General features: G+C 39.2%; 1 protein-coding gene across 25 annotated transcripts in view; it reads left to right on the top strand.

The window, feature by feature from the left end:
• Positions 1-14,607, top strand: part of ZHX3 (zinc fingers and homeoboxes 3) — a 145,026-nt gene that overhangs the window by 41,079 nt on the left and 89,340 nt on the right. For 7 of the 25 annotated variants that reach the window (XM_055265881.2, XM_055265878.2, XM_055265872.2 and 4 more), the window contains exon 2: positions 13,639-13,742. The gene's annotated coding sequence lies outside the window, so the exon portion shown is untranslated. Of the gene's footprint in view, positions 1-10,447; positions 10,502-13,638; positions 13,822-14,607 lie in introns of those variants that run through there. The other 18 variants (XM_055265880.2, XM_055265879.2, XM_055265877.2 and 15 more) reach the window with 6 other exon arrangements.

Consider the following 14,607-nt stretch of genomic DNA (forward strand, 5'->3'; position numbering starts at 1 on the left):
TTCATTAGAGGCATCGAAAGACGAATTGTGGGCTGGGTGTGGTGGCTTACGCCTGTAATCCCAGCACTTTGGGAGGCCGAGGTGGGTAGATCACAAGGTCACGAGTTCGAGAATAGCCCGCCCAACATGGTGAAACCCTGTGTCTACTAAAAATACAAAAAATTAGCCAGGCGTAGTGTGGGGCATGCCTGTAATCCCAGCTACTCAGGAGGCTGAGGCAGGAGAGTTGCTTGAATCCTGGAGGCGGAGATTGCAGTGAGCCAAGATTGCACCACTGTACTCCAGCCTGGTGACAGAGCTAGACTTCACCAAAAAAAAAAAAAAAAAAAAAAAAAAAAAAAAAAAAAAAGATGAATTGTGTCTAATGGACCCCTAACACATTACTTCTACAGTGTTAAATGTGCATAAAAATATGTGGTTGAGGAAGATTGTTACTTGGTAGAGAAGATGAGAAGTTAAGTGATTGCCTTTGGCATTTGCAGCGTATCACAGGATCTAGAATTTAAATGAAAAATTAGTCTAGAACTCAAGCACTGAAAGGGTACTTAATATTGTTTTGACAGCTTGCTGATGTATTTATTCTCTGGTCTTCTTCATCTTGGGGTAAATGACACCTCCATGGACTTAGGTGTTAAAGTCAGGAACCTGGGAGTCATCCTAACAACTCTGTCCCTCATGCCCAGTCCACAAGAAGGACTACCGATTCTACCTGTAACACATAGGGAACCCATCTTCACTGCTAGCACCCTAATGTGGGCCACTGTCATCATAGCCCAGGACTTCTGCAATAGCCTTCTGCCTTCTCTCTTAGCTGCTACTCACTCCCATCCACTCTACATTTCAGCCAAAGTGATCTTTTTGGAAACATAAGTCAATTATGTTACTCCCCTGCTTAAAACTTTTAAATGGCTTCCCATTGCACTTAGGATAAAATGTTTAAACACCCATCACTGTTTGCAAGGTGATATGTGACATGGCTTTGGACTAATTAACCTCATTTTTGTGCTCACCTCCATTCACCACCATCCTTCCAGTTCCTGGAGGAAGTCATCCTTTTATTTGAACCTAACTTTCTCTGTAAGCATCAAAATTTAATTACCATCTATGGTTCTTCTGCAAATAAAAGATTTTATGTCTGCTACTCTTTCCTACTCCCAGCTATTTTTCAAAATTTCTCATTACTTTTCTACGTTATATCTTTTTTGTTTAATAATTCTTATTAGCAATTGCACTTCACCTAATGTCTATTTTGTCGATAATTGTGGAGTAGAGCTTTAAACCTATTTCTTTGTTCAGCACTGCTTCTTGTATCCCAAGTCATCTTTTATTTCTTGGATTCAAATTTAATTTGCTACAGTACACCTTTGAGTCTCTTCCTACTTACCCCCAGAGTACACAGTGGTGAACTTCATGGAGCAGTTGTATATCCCCAGATAACTTTATTTTGCCTTCATACTTAAGTAACAGTTTTAGGGATATATGAGAGTCTATGCTTAAAATTATTTTTCCTTTTAAACTTTGTAGAAATTGCTTCATTTGCGTTTTAGCATCTGAAATTACAGATGAGAAGTCTGGTGCAAAGACAATTTTCCTTTTTTTACAGTTAGCAGGCTTCCTAACTGTAGCATGTTCCTAGATTTCAATTTTATTTTGTAATTTAAAATTTTCACCAAGTTACATTTAGGTAGTTTTTTTCAATATTGTTATACACCATGTAAACTTGGCAGACCCTTTCAACCTAATGCTCAGATCTCTCTTTAACTCAGATCTATTTGGTCCTATTATTTCTTTGGTAATTTCTTTTCCTCTGTCCTCTCCTTTTAAAAAAAAAAAAAAAAAAAAGGTTAGACATACTGGATCATCTAGATTTATCCTCCTTTCACCTCTCATTTCCCGTTTCTTGGTTCGGGAGAATTCATCAGTTTGATCTTCTAAATCACTGCTTTTGTCTTTGGTTATGCCCCTTTTGCTGTTCAGACCTCTGTTGAAGGATTAAGACATTTTTTTGGCCTGGTGCAGTGGCTCACGCCTATAATCCCAGCCCTTTGGGAGGGCGAGGTGGTTGAATCACTTGAGGGTCAGGAGTTTGAGACCAGCCTGGCCAACATGGTGAAACCCCGTCTCTACTGAAAAAAAAAACAAAAAAAACACACACACACAAAAACATAGCTTTGTTTTTTTATTCCCCATTAATAACTTTTTAGTATTGTTCCTCTCCCTTAGTATCTCCGTAGATCTTTGAAATGGTATCTTAATAGATCTTTCAAAGAATACTACAATTATTTTCTGCTTCCTTTGCTGTTTTTGTTATTACTTAAGGGCACATTAAATTATCTGGAGAATATTTAAATACAAATGCCTGGATCCCTCTTCCCTCTATAAATACTGATACAATTGGATTGTGGTGGGGCCCAGGCAATTGGTATTTCTAAAAAGCTCAGCAGATGATTCTGATGTGCATCCAGGATTGAGAACTCTTTGATTGTCTGATCAGAGTGGTAACTGTAGTGGGTTCTCTCAGCACAAGTGAGAATTATTCTTCCAGAAGTAAATTCAGAGTACAGGAGCGCTGGTCCTGCTAAGTACCAGGAATATGCCTCCAGGAGTTCAGTCAGCTGCCTTCTGGGTGGGTGTGTGCATTGTCATTTGTGGTGCTGTTTCTTCATTCTGTAGTCCCAGCACCTATGTGGGTGGTTCCCCCACAGCTGATCCTCCACTTTATTATAGAGAGCTGTTCTCACAGCTTAGCCTTTCTGAGAACACTGGAGGATGCAGCTGTTCCATAGGCCTCTAATTATTCTCCTGACAGTCCTGGGCTCACTTCTACTTCTACATCCAGCTTCCCTTATCTCTGAATTTGAGTTTGTTCCCCCCTAGGGTTCTATGGTTATATTCACAGTTTTAGAGTTTCTTTATTTTGCTTGGTTCAAATTGAAAATTTCCTTTACGTTTTAGTATTGCTGTCATTCAGTCAGTCCTGATGGCATTTCCCCTCCTTTTGGCCCAGAAGTCCTCATGCTATTCTGATGGTATCTTTCCTGTTTATCCTGTGCTGCTGTGAACTTATTACTCTTGTATTTTTATAATATATATTATTTTAATAAGTAGTCTTTTATATTGGTCATTTTAAGAGAGGGGAGAAGTACATTCTAAGTTAATCATTATTTATGATGAACAAGAAGTCCTCAAATACTTTTTGGTTACTTCTGAAAAGTGTCAGACATTCAAGGAATTTAGCTGTCTATTTACAGAAGAGGAACTTGAGGTGGTTTAACCCAATGAAAAACTACTTCATTCTTTTAGTTAAAAATGCATTTGAAGTTGTAAGATATTGTTTTTCATGTATCAAATTAGTGAAGTGTGTTTTTGTGTGTATGTGTGGAGCAGGGGTTGTGGTGGGGAGTATATAAGGGGTGAGGATTATATATGAGAAAGAGAATTTAATGCTAACAAGGATGTAGAAGTATAAACATTCTTATATACTTCTTGTGGAATGCAAAGTGGTATAATACTCAGTGCAGTTTGGCAATATGGGCCTTTAAAACTTTCATACTCGTTGACCCAGGATTCAAATTCTGGCAGTCCATCTCAAGGAAGTAATCATGTGTGAAGACACTAGTTTATTTACAAAGATGTTATAAAATAAATAAAAACAGGCTGGGTGCAGTGGCTCACGCCTGTAATCCCAGAACTTTGGGAGGCCAAGGTGGGCAAATCACGAGGTCAGGAGATTGAGGCCATCCTGGCTAGCACGGTGAAACCCTGTCTTTACTAAAAATACAAAAAATTAGCCGGGCGTGGTGGCAGGCACCTGTAGTCCCAGCTACTCAGGAGGCTGAGGCAGGAGAATGGCATGAACCCGGGAGGCAGAGCTTGCAGTGAGCCCAGATCAAGCCACTGCACTCCAGCCTGGGTGACAGAGGGAGACTCCGTCTCAAAAACAAAAACAAAAACAAAACTGTGCAGAGAAAAGTAAAAATTAGTAGCAGTGATTGTTTCTATGATTTGAGTTATGTGAATTTTTTCCTCTATAGTCTTAAACTCTTCTGTATTTTCCGTATATATCTACAATAACTATATTCAGGAAAATATTGGTATTGTTTTCTAAATCACCAAGCTGTTCCACAAAGAAAAATGAATGGCCACTAATCACATGAAAAGATTTAACCTCAGTAGTAATAAAAGATGCAAAGAATGCTCAATAACATGAGAGATGTTTATCAGACCTATATTTAAGTGAGAAAAAATACCAATATGTGCAGTATGATCCCAGTATGGTTAAAATTGTGCATGTGCACATGTGTGTGCATCAGAATGTTGACAGTGCTTATATTTTGGTAGTGGATAGTTTTGGCTTATATGAGCTTTCTCCCAACTATAATCTTTTTTTTTTTTTTTTCGTCGAGACAGGGTCTCTGTCACCCAGACTGGAGTTACAGTGGCACAATCTCTGCTCACTGCAACCTCTGCCTCCCTAGTTCAAGCAGTTCTCCTGCCTCAGCTTCCCGAGTAGCTGGGACTACAAGTGTTACCCCCAACACCCAGCTAATTTTTGTATTTTTAGCAGAGACGTAGTTTCACCACGTTGGCCAGGCAAGTCTCGAATTTCTGGCCTCAAGTGATCCACCCACCTCGACCTCCCAAAGTACAATCCTAGGTGTGAGCCACCACACCCAGCCTCCCCTAGTTATAATCTTCTCTACTCCTTTGTATTTTCCGGTTTGCTTATATTGAAAGTGTATTGCTCTTGTAATCAGGGGAGTTTTTTTTTTCCACACTTAATCTTTCCATCCCCTACACTATACTTTCTGCTTTTAAAACATGCTTAAAATATTTAACATGGAGGGGGCTGGGCATGGTGGCTCACGCCTGTAATCCCAGCACTTTGGGAGGTCGAGGCGGGTGGATCACGAGGTCAGGAGATCGAGACCATCTTGGCTAACAAGGGAAAACCCCATCTCTACTAAAAATACAAAAAATTAGCCAGGCATGGTAGCGAGCGCCTGTAGTCTCACCTACTCGGGAGGCCGAGGCAGGAGAATGGCTTGAACCTGGGAGGTGGAGCTTGCAGTGAGCCGAGATCACACCACTGCACTCCAACCTGGACGACAGAGCGAGACTCTGTCTCAAAAAAAAAAAGAAAAAGAAAATTAACATGGAGAGTAGGGCAAGAGAAATTTGAGAGAATTCTCTCTGTAATTCAGTCTTAAGAATTAATTGAACTCAATATAAAGTTACATACTGCTTTAAAGAGATTTATGTTTCCTTCGAGAGGTATATTTGAGTATATCAAATACTTTAAAAATATACCTTTTTCTCAAAATATTAGCCACGTAGATGCAACATGATGGAAAACTGACTTTGTGCCGTTAAAAAATGTTACAAAAATGTTTGTGTCATTTAAAAAAAGTATATAGTTGAATAAGTTTGTTTCTTTTGTAAGAGATAGGGTCTTGCTATGTTGTCCAGGCTGACCTTAAACTCCTGGGCTCTAGCAGTCCTCCTGCTTCAGCCTCCCAAGAACTGGGACTACAAGTACACCCCACCTTGCCTGGTAAAGTTTTTGTCAAATGTTTATACTCATGTAAACACCACTCCCAATCAGTATACAGAACATTCTTGCCACTCTAGAAAAGTTCCCTCCTCATGCTGTCTTGTCTGTCTTCACCATTCAAAGGTAATTTCTATTGTGATTTTTACCACCAGAAATTTTGTCTTTTCTAGAACTCCACATTTTATTTTATATCTAACTTATCTTGCTCACCATGCTTTTGAGATTTATCCATGACATGTATCAGAAACATACTTCTTTTTCTTGCTGAGTAATATTCCATTGTATTAATATCACAATTTTTAAAATCTATTTTTATGCTGACAGATATGTAGGATGTGTCCAGGTTTTGGCTATTTAAAAATTGGAGATAGTTTGTAGCTATGTCATAAACCCCAGTGTGCTTTCCTCCTCCTTTTTCCTGTCTAGCAGGGCTTGTGAAGCAAGCATTTGCCCTGCAGTTAAGGGCTTGTTTCCAGGCGCTTATAACTAAGACCACCACAAAGAGAACAGAAAACAAAACTAAAGTGAGCCCGCCAAGTCCCAGGCGGACGCCTCAAGAGTTCAGCTCTTGGGCACAGAACGGCAGGCCTGCAAATTAACTGAAAACTCCCTTTACAGAAAGAAAAAAAGAGCTAAGCATTGAGAGAGCTCAGGGCACCCAATTAGAGACCAAGAGAGCCACTACCACATTGGATCAAATCACAGCAGTTGTTTTGAGACAGAGAGGTTACTCAAAACGCTGAGCCTTGACTATACTGAGAGTGAGGCGGGGCATTTCCTCTCCCCAGCAGCCTTGCAGCAAATGTCCCTGAAGTGCCTTATCTGGGCTCCCTTTTACAGAGGCTTCAGGCTAAGGAGTACTAGGATATACTCTTAAAGTACTTCCCTGGCTGCTTTTCTAACATGAGCTACATTTAGAAAAAAGAAAAAGAAAAACAGACTCTTAAGGGTGAGGTTGGGGGACATACTTGATAACTGGAAGACAAAAAAAAATCCCACAGACTCAAGTGGCTATCATACATTCAGGTATTGAGCATACTCCCTAAGAACAGGAATTCTCAGCTCTGGGTTTGAGAGGCCCAGGATGCCTCTTTCTGCGACAGACAGGGCACAGCACCTCCTCTCCTATCTCATTCCTTGTAGAGTTCATTTTCCTCTATACCACCACCAACCAAAGAGAATGTGGCCTTTATCCTGTTTCTTTGGACACTGCCTCTGTATCCAACCCATCCTCCGAATCTTTGTTTTTTGTTTTTGTAAATTTATTTTTATTTTTTGTATTTCTTCTGTCCTCTGAATCTTCACACAGAGTTCAGGTTAACTGAGTGCAACTAGAGCTGAAGAAATGGAGAGGGAGAAGTACAGTCATTCAGTTAGCGTGTTGAAGACACTCTTAGAAGATGGGAAATTGTGTGGGCCCTAAAGATAGGACCCTCATCAGGCAGTGGTAAGACCAAATAATAGGAAGTCCTCTCCACCTGCCATGTTAGAAGGGCTTTCCAGTTCTGGAAGAATTTGTGGCAAAACTCATGCCATGAGAGTGAGTCTTCTACGGATGTTATGCTGATCACCCTTGCTCACTGTGCTGATTGCTTGGCATCAGACTCAGCCAGCAGGAGTCCACCGTATGTCCATCCTAACCCAGTTCTCATCACTGGACTGTTGTCTGTTGCGTCACTGCATCAGATTTTTACCTGGTTACCCTTCTGGCCCCCATTTCTTGCCTGGGCCTATTTTTTTTTTTTTCCCTTGCCCTCTTCAACTTAAACTTCCTGGTGAAAACAAAAAATAAACATTGACTCAGAAATTCAAATTTTACATTAGCTAACATGCTCTGCCAAAGCACTGACCCTGAGCACCTGCCAGATGATATTTTCATTGCTTTTAGTTTCATTATAGATCACAAAATATATGGGATTGGATTTCTTTTTCCTGCGATTTGGTGGTTGTTTATTTCAACAGATGGTATTTTCTGACTGAAGGTATTTATAAACAGTTTCTTTTCTTTTTTTTTTTTTTTTTTGAGACGGAGTTTCACTCTTGTTGCCCAGGCTGGAGTGCAATGGCACGATCTCAGCTTACTGCAACCTCTGCCTCCTGGGTTCAAGTGATTCTCCTGCCTCAGCCTCCCAAGTAGCTGGAATTACAGGTGCCCACCTCCACGCCTGGCGAATTTTTGTATTTTTAGTAGAGACAGGGTTTCACCATGCTAGCCAGGCTGGTCTCAAACTTCTGACCCCAGTTGATCCACCTGCCTTGGCCTCCCAAAAGGCTGGGATTACAGGTGTAAGCCACCGCGCCTGGCCCAGTTTGATTCTTAAGATCCTTTCTGATGTTGCTGGATCACCTTGGACTATGAGTTTCATGTAGCTTATACATTGAGAGGAGGTGCAAACTGAAGCTTTGAAAAGTTGACACCAAACATCACAACTGAGGCAATCACTGCCCCTCACTCAGATGGTTTCAAATGACTTTTATTTTAGGGGAATATATACTTTCCTTGCAATTGCGAGTCTTAGAAAACTCCACAGTGATGTTTCTTGGGTTATTGTGTTATCTTCAGTTCTAATTTTATTGTGTGAGCAAAAAACAGATTGTATCCAGCTCAACTTACCTTTATAATATCAAGTGATTGTTGTCTCACAGACTTTAGCCAAAAATTTTTAAAGACTTGTAAAACCCTTCCTCTCCAACCGACACCCTGTCCAATTATAGTTGATACTTTAAACTCTGACTCTCAAGCTTCTGTGAGCAGAATCTTTGGCAAAGTAGCTAATGTGACATAATCAATTTGGGTGGATTTGAACTACATGAAAAAGAGTTCCTGATACCATTCTGCGAAGTCTGTTAAACAACTTAACTCTTATCAGTGAACAAATAAGCTTCATGCATCTCTGTTCCTCTACTGGGAACTGAAGATAATGAAACTTAATTATAAATCAGGAAAATGAAAATCCTTAAGTTCTGACCTTTTCCATAGCCCAAAGCAAACAAAACAGACGTTACATAATTTACACGCATTCTCTGGAGTATGAATTTTGGATTACCAAGGGCAAGTGTAAACTTCATATTTGTGACATACTCCAGGATATTAGTAAATTACCATAGCGATACAGACAACTAAAGAAGTTAGTGTATCACCTTATCAAGGACGTTTTAAAATAACCTTAACATTACATCATACAATGGAAAGACATCCATGGATTAGAATACTTAGTATTATAAAGATGGCAGTACTATTCAAAGTGATGTAAAGATTCAGTGCAATCTCGACCAAAATTCCAGTAGCTATTTCTGCAGAAATAGGAAAGCTGATCCTAATATTCATATAGCATTGCAAGGGACCCTGAATAGTCAAAACAATCTTGAAAAAGAAAAACAAAGTTGGAGTATTCATGCTTCCCAATTTCAAAAGATACTACAAAACTACAATAATCAAAATAGGTATAGGTATAAGAATAGACATATAGATCAGTGGAATAAAACAGAGTCCAGAAATAAACCTGTACATCTGTCATCTTTGAGAACAGTGCCAAGATGATTCACTGGGGAAAGGACAATCTCTTTAACAAATGGTGCAGGTACAACTGGATATCTACATGCAAAAGAATGAAGTTGGACCCCACACATAATAAAATTAACTCAAAATGGACCAAAGAACTAATTATAAGAGGTAAGACTATAAACTCTTAGAAGAAAACATAAGGGTAAATCTTCATGACCTTGGATTTGGTAATGGATTCTTAGACACCAAAAGCACAAGCAATGAAAGAAAAAATAGACAAATTGGACTGCATCAAATGTTAGAATTTTGCAGCAAAGGACACTATCAAGTAAGTGGAAAGGCAACCTGCAGAATGGGAGGAGATATCTGCAAATCTGTTAAAAAACAAACAAAACAAAACAAAAACTCTTAACAACAACAGAAAAGATAACCCAATTAAAATATGGGCAAGGGACTTGAATAGACATTTTCTAAAGATATGCAAATGGCCAAGAAACATATGAAAAGATTTCCTGGGTCATTGGTCATTAAGGAAATGCAAATCAAAGCCACAATGATATACCATTTCACACCCACTAAGATGTCTATACTTTAAAAACAAGACAAAAACGGAAAATTATAAGCATTGATGAGAATGTGGAGAAATTAGAACCTTGTACTTTGCTGGTGGGAATGTAAAATGGTGAAGCCACTGTGGAAAACAGTTTAGTAGTTCCTCAAAAACTTCCATATAGAATTACCATATGACCCAGCAATTCTACTCCTGGTTATATGTCCAGTAATTGAAAACAGGTATTCAGACAAATACTTGTACATTCATGTTCATGGCAACACTATTCACAATAGCCAAAAGATGGAAACAACCCAAATGTCTATCAATGAATGGATGAGCAAGATGTACATCTATACAGTGGAATATTTTTCAGCCATAAATAGGAATGAAGTACTGATGCATGCTGCAATGTAGATGAACTTTGAAACATTATGCAGAGTGAAAGAAAGCCAACCCAAAAGGTCACATGTTGTTTGATTGCATTTATATGAAATATCCACAAGAGGTAATTTTATGGAGACAAAAAGCATATTAGTGGTTGTCAGGAGTTGGAGGAGGAGGAGGAGGAGGAGGAGGAATAGAAGTGACTGCTTAATGAGTACAAGGTTCATTTTGGGGTGATGAAAATATTTTGGAACTAGGTAGATGTAATGGTTGCACAATACTGTGAATGTGCTAAATGCCACTGAATTGTCCATTTAAAAATGGTTAATATTACGTTATGTGAATTTTCAGTTTTTAAAATTACATCATATAATTTCTGTGATCTCACAGATAACTGTGGCTTTGCTGTCATAGTTACCCTGTGACTGTTAGAACCCATGTACTTTGTGCATTGGGAAGTTCTTTCCAGCTCTCGACAGGAAAACGTGAAGACAGATGATCCCAAGTAGGTTTCTCCCTAAACTAACGATTAAAGAATATAGTTTCACTTTTTCATTTTTATTTGTTGAAACTGGTAAAGCTTCTACCTTGAGTGGGTCTGGGTTGTTTTAAAATTTATCAGACCACATTGGTCTGATATTGTTTCCTTCATTTAACTTGAAAAAGCTTGCTTAAAATAACTATTTGGAGATGGAATAATTTTTTGATTTTATGAAAATTTAAAGGAATTGTAAAAGAATCTAAGATACTTACGGAATTGCAGTCAAGTTTTTCTGGTGATTTTGTATGGTACATTGCTAGAGATTTTTGTGATACTTTCTAAAATAATTTCAAATTTTTTTTTTATTGTCAGTGACCTTGGTGTCAGGAATAAGAAAATTGTATTCAGATCAGTCAAGCAGAGCCTGTGCAAAAATGAAAAACATTAATTTTTTATTTTTATCTCATCTGTTTTGTTTTTTGAAGGAAGAGCTTTAGGCTATATTCTGGCAAATGATCTGAGAAGAGCTTCTTACTCAGAAAGTAGAAGTGTTTTGCCAATTATTATGAAGCTTTTCTTTATGAATGAGGCTGTTGCTTCTGGCCCACAGTCAGTGCTGTTTTTGGAGACTTGTTTCTCCAGCAAATGTTGTCTTCCACACTCCTACCTGCTTCCTCTTATGATCCAAAATATGCCATCCATCCAGACTAAAAATCTGTAGATGTGAAGCAAACAAAGCTAACTGGTTTACAGTGGATTGAACCCATAGCTTTTGGCATCATCTGAATCAACCAATCAACTGAACTCTAATGCCTTGGTTGAGTAAGGGTGTTGCAATTTTAAAGTTAGAAGGGATCTGGCAAGCATAGGAAAATATCTATCATGCTGGCTATTTTTCTAAAAAAAAACTTTTGTAGGCTGGGCACGGTGGCTCACGCCTGTAATCCCAGCACTTTGGGAGGCTGAGGTGGATGGATCACGAGGTCAAGAGATCGAGACCATCTGGCCAACATGGTGAAACCCCGTCTCTACTAAAAATACAAAAATTAGCTGAGTGTGGTGGCGCATGCCTGTAGTCCCAGCTACTCAGGAGGCTGAGGCAGGAGAAATGCTTGAACCTGGGAGGTGGAGGTTGCAGTGAGCCGAGATAGCGCCACTGCACTCCAGCCTGGGGACAGAGTGAGACTCTGTCTCAAAAACAAAAAACAAAGAAAACTTTTGTAGAGACTGTGGTCTCACCCTGGTGCCCAGGTTGGTCTTGAACTCCTGGCCTCAATCTATCCTCAGCCTCCCAAAGGATAATTTTCAAAAAATAAGCAAAGATGAGGTTTAAGTTAGGGAGAATTAGAAGTTGTTTCTCAGTAAATTATTAATAAGGAGAAATTTTCAAGAGCTAATTCACTAGACATTGAGCTACTTTAGGCATACCAGGACAGAAGTAGAAAAAGTGAAATAGATGGATGACACTGTAGCTTACTGCACAGTTATATTTGCCCAGGTACCCCTGACTATGAACAGCAGCATAGTGCATAGTGCATAATACTTTTTTTTTTTCTGAGATGGAGTCTCGCTGTGTCAACCAGGCTGGAGTACAGTGGTGCGATCTCGGCTCACTGTAAGCTCCACCTCCCAGGTTCACGCCATTCTCCTGCCTCAGCCTCCCGAGTAGCTGGGACTACAGGTGCCCGCCACCACACCCAGCTAATTTTTTTGTATTTTTAGTAGAGATAGGGTTTCACCGTGTTAGCCAGGATGGTCTCAATCACCTGACCTCGTGATCCGCCCACCTTGGCCTCCCAAAGTGCTGGGATTACAGGCATGAGCCACTGCGCCCGGCCTTTTTTTTTTTTTTTTTTTTTTTTTTGGATGGAGTTTCGCTCAGTTGCCCAGGCTGGAGTGCAGTGGTGCGGTGTGATCTTGACTCGCTGCAACCGCTACCTCCTGGGTTCAAGTAATTCTTCTGCCTCAGCCCCCGGAGTAGCTGGGATTACAGGGCGTGCACCACCATGCCCAGCTGTTTTTAGTAGAGACGGGGTTTCACCATGTTGGTCAGGCCATCTCGAACTCCTGACCTCGTGATCCACCTGCCTTGGCCTCCCAAAGTGCTGGGATTACAGGCGTGAGCCACTGTACCCGGCCTTAACATAATGCTTTCTTTGGGTAATTTAACTAACAAGTTTCCTCATCTGGGTGATTAGAATATAGAATCAACCTCATAGCGTCATTGTAAGGATTGGATTAATGTATTTAAAGCTCTTAGAACAATCCCTGATGCAGTGTAAAGCTAGATAGGTGTATGTTTAAAGACATAAGATGCTGATGTTAAGAAGTTAGGCCACTTGGGTGAGGGATTTTTTTTTTTTTTTTTTTGAGGGGCAAACCTGTATACATTCATGGATGCTCATAGTCGTGATGCTCTAGTCATGATACACTAGAGTCTGGTGTACCAATGCCTAGATGTCTGTTGGAAGTTCTGAGACCTTCTGGTATACTCGCTTTGGGACCATTTTACTGCTAATGGGCATCTCAACCAAAGATAATTCTTCAAGAAAGAAATAAGAACTCAAAAGTAGTGGTTTTTCAGCTGTTTCCCATGTAATTTTAAGATCCCATGAAGCATCTCTGGTTGTCTGTTGAAAACATAGTTACTGTCTCATTCATTTACTGAAAGTGCCCATGATGAAATAGGGGTAATGGTCAGAGACAGAGATGAAAACAGTTCCTTGGCCTGGAACTCACAGTGAGCCATTTTTGTACCTCTAGAATCCATACCAGGAAAACCTGAATGGAAGAACATCAGAAAATAGCACATCCTTGAAGTTATAAAGCAACACATCTGTTAGTATTATTTCTGCCAAGCTGTCTCAAACTTAGGAGAGAGACGTGGAAACTCATTGGTGGAAAGAGCGTTAAAATTACAGATTTTGTTCTGATCTGTTATCAGAGACCATTGAGTTTGCTTTATTTCTACTAGGAATTTTAATAGTTTCAAATTGCTAGTTTGTATTTCGATAACCTCTTTTTCACCCTTGTCTCACTGGTTTTTCTGTTTATGTATGGTTCTGGTGTGAATGAATTAGGAAAGGAGACTGATGAGATTGGATAACTCAGCCTCCTAAAATGTTTTCTCATAAAGTGATGATGTGCTGCTTCTTTTATAGGACTGAAATGCAACTGCAGAAGCAACATGCGACCTTTTAAAGATGTTTGTGGGACTGCATAAAGTGAAGAGGGAAACTGGAAAAAACAATGAAGTAAGGAAAAAGTATGTTTCCCGGGTAAATAGCACGCTTCTGAGTTTTCACAAGTTTCTTGCTACATCAATTACCACAACTTTGTAATGCGTAAGTCTTTATATTTAGTCTTTGCATTGCTATTTAACATTATTTTCTCCTCGCTTGTTTTTTATTGCTGAACTCTTTGATCAAATGATTCGTTTTTGGATTAATCTAAAAATCTGCATTGATGAATCTACAACTTCGATGAGTTCTTTGATCATTTGATAGGAATCTGTTATAGGTTGACCATTGAGATCATAAGAGTATCCTGTGTTGTGTCTCTATGATGTGCAGGGTGAGTCAAACTGTCAGCTTTTAGTCTGAGTGCAGAACTTATACTTGATTGACTTGAAAAACTAGAAAACTAATTTGAATACCAATTATTCATGCCATATTCTCAGGTTACAATATATGTGACACTACACATATCTCTGGGATCTGTGGAATAGGAAACCTTTTAAAAAATGATCTAGTGTATTTAATGATGGGCATATATTCACAGTATACTATTAAATTAAAAAGCAGTTACAAAACATTAAAATTTAAATTGGGAAAACTTTTTTTAATGCTAAACTTAATACGGAAAACAAAGCACACTAGCAAACAATCATTGTAAATAGACAGAGCCTTCATTTGATGAAATAGATATGCCCTAGTAAGCTTTTTAAATAAAGCACGTCTTTTACATTGTTTTCCATTATTAAGAAACTTTATCCAGCAAGCTGAATAGAAATTTTTAGAAGGAGAGAAAGAAATAGAGGCAGAGTCCTTGATGATATGTGATGCTGGAAGTTCTGTACAACTTCTTTAGACAACTCCATGGCAACATCTCTCTCTCCTCCTTCACAAGCC

This window comes from Symphalangus syndactylus, chromosome 24, assembly GCF_028878055.3.
Source record: "Symphalangus syndactylus isolate Jambi chromosome 24, NHGRI_mSymSyn1-v2.1_pri, whole genome shotgun sequence".
NCBI lineage: Eukaryota > Metazoa > Chordata > Mammalia > Primates > Hylobatidae > Symphalangus > Symphalangus syndactylus.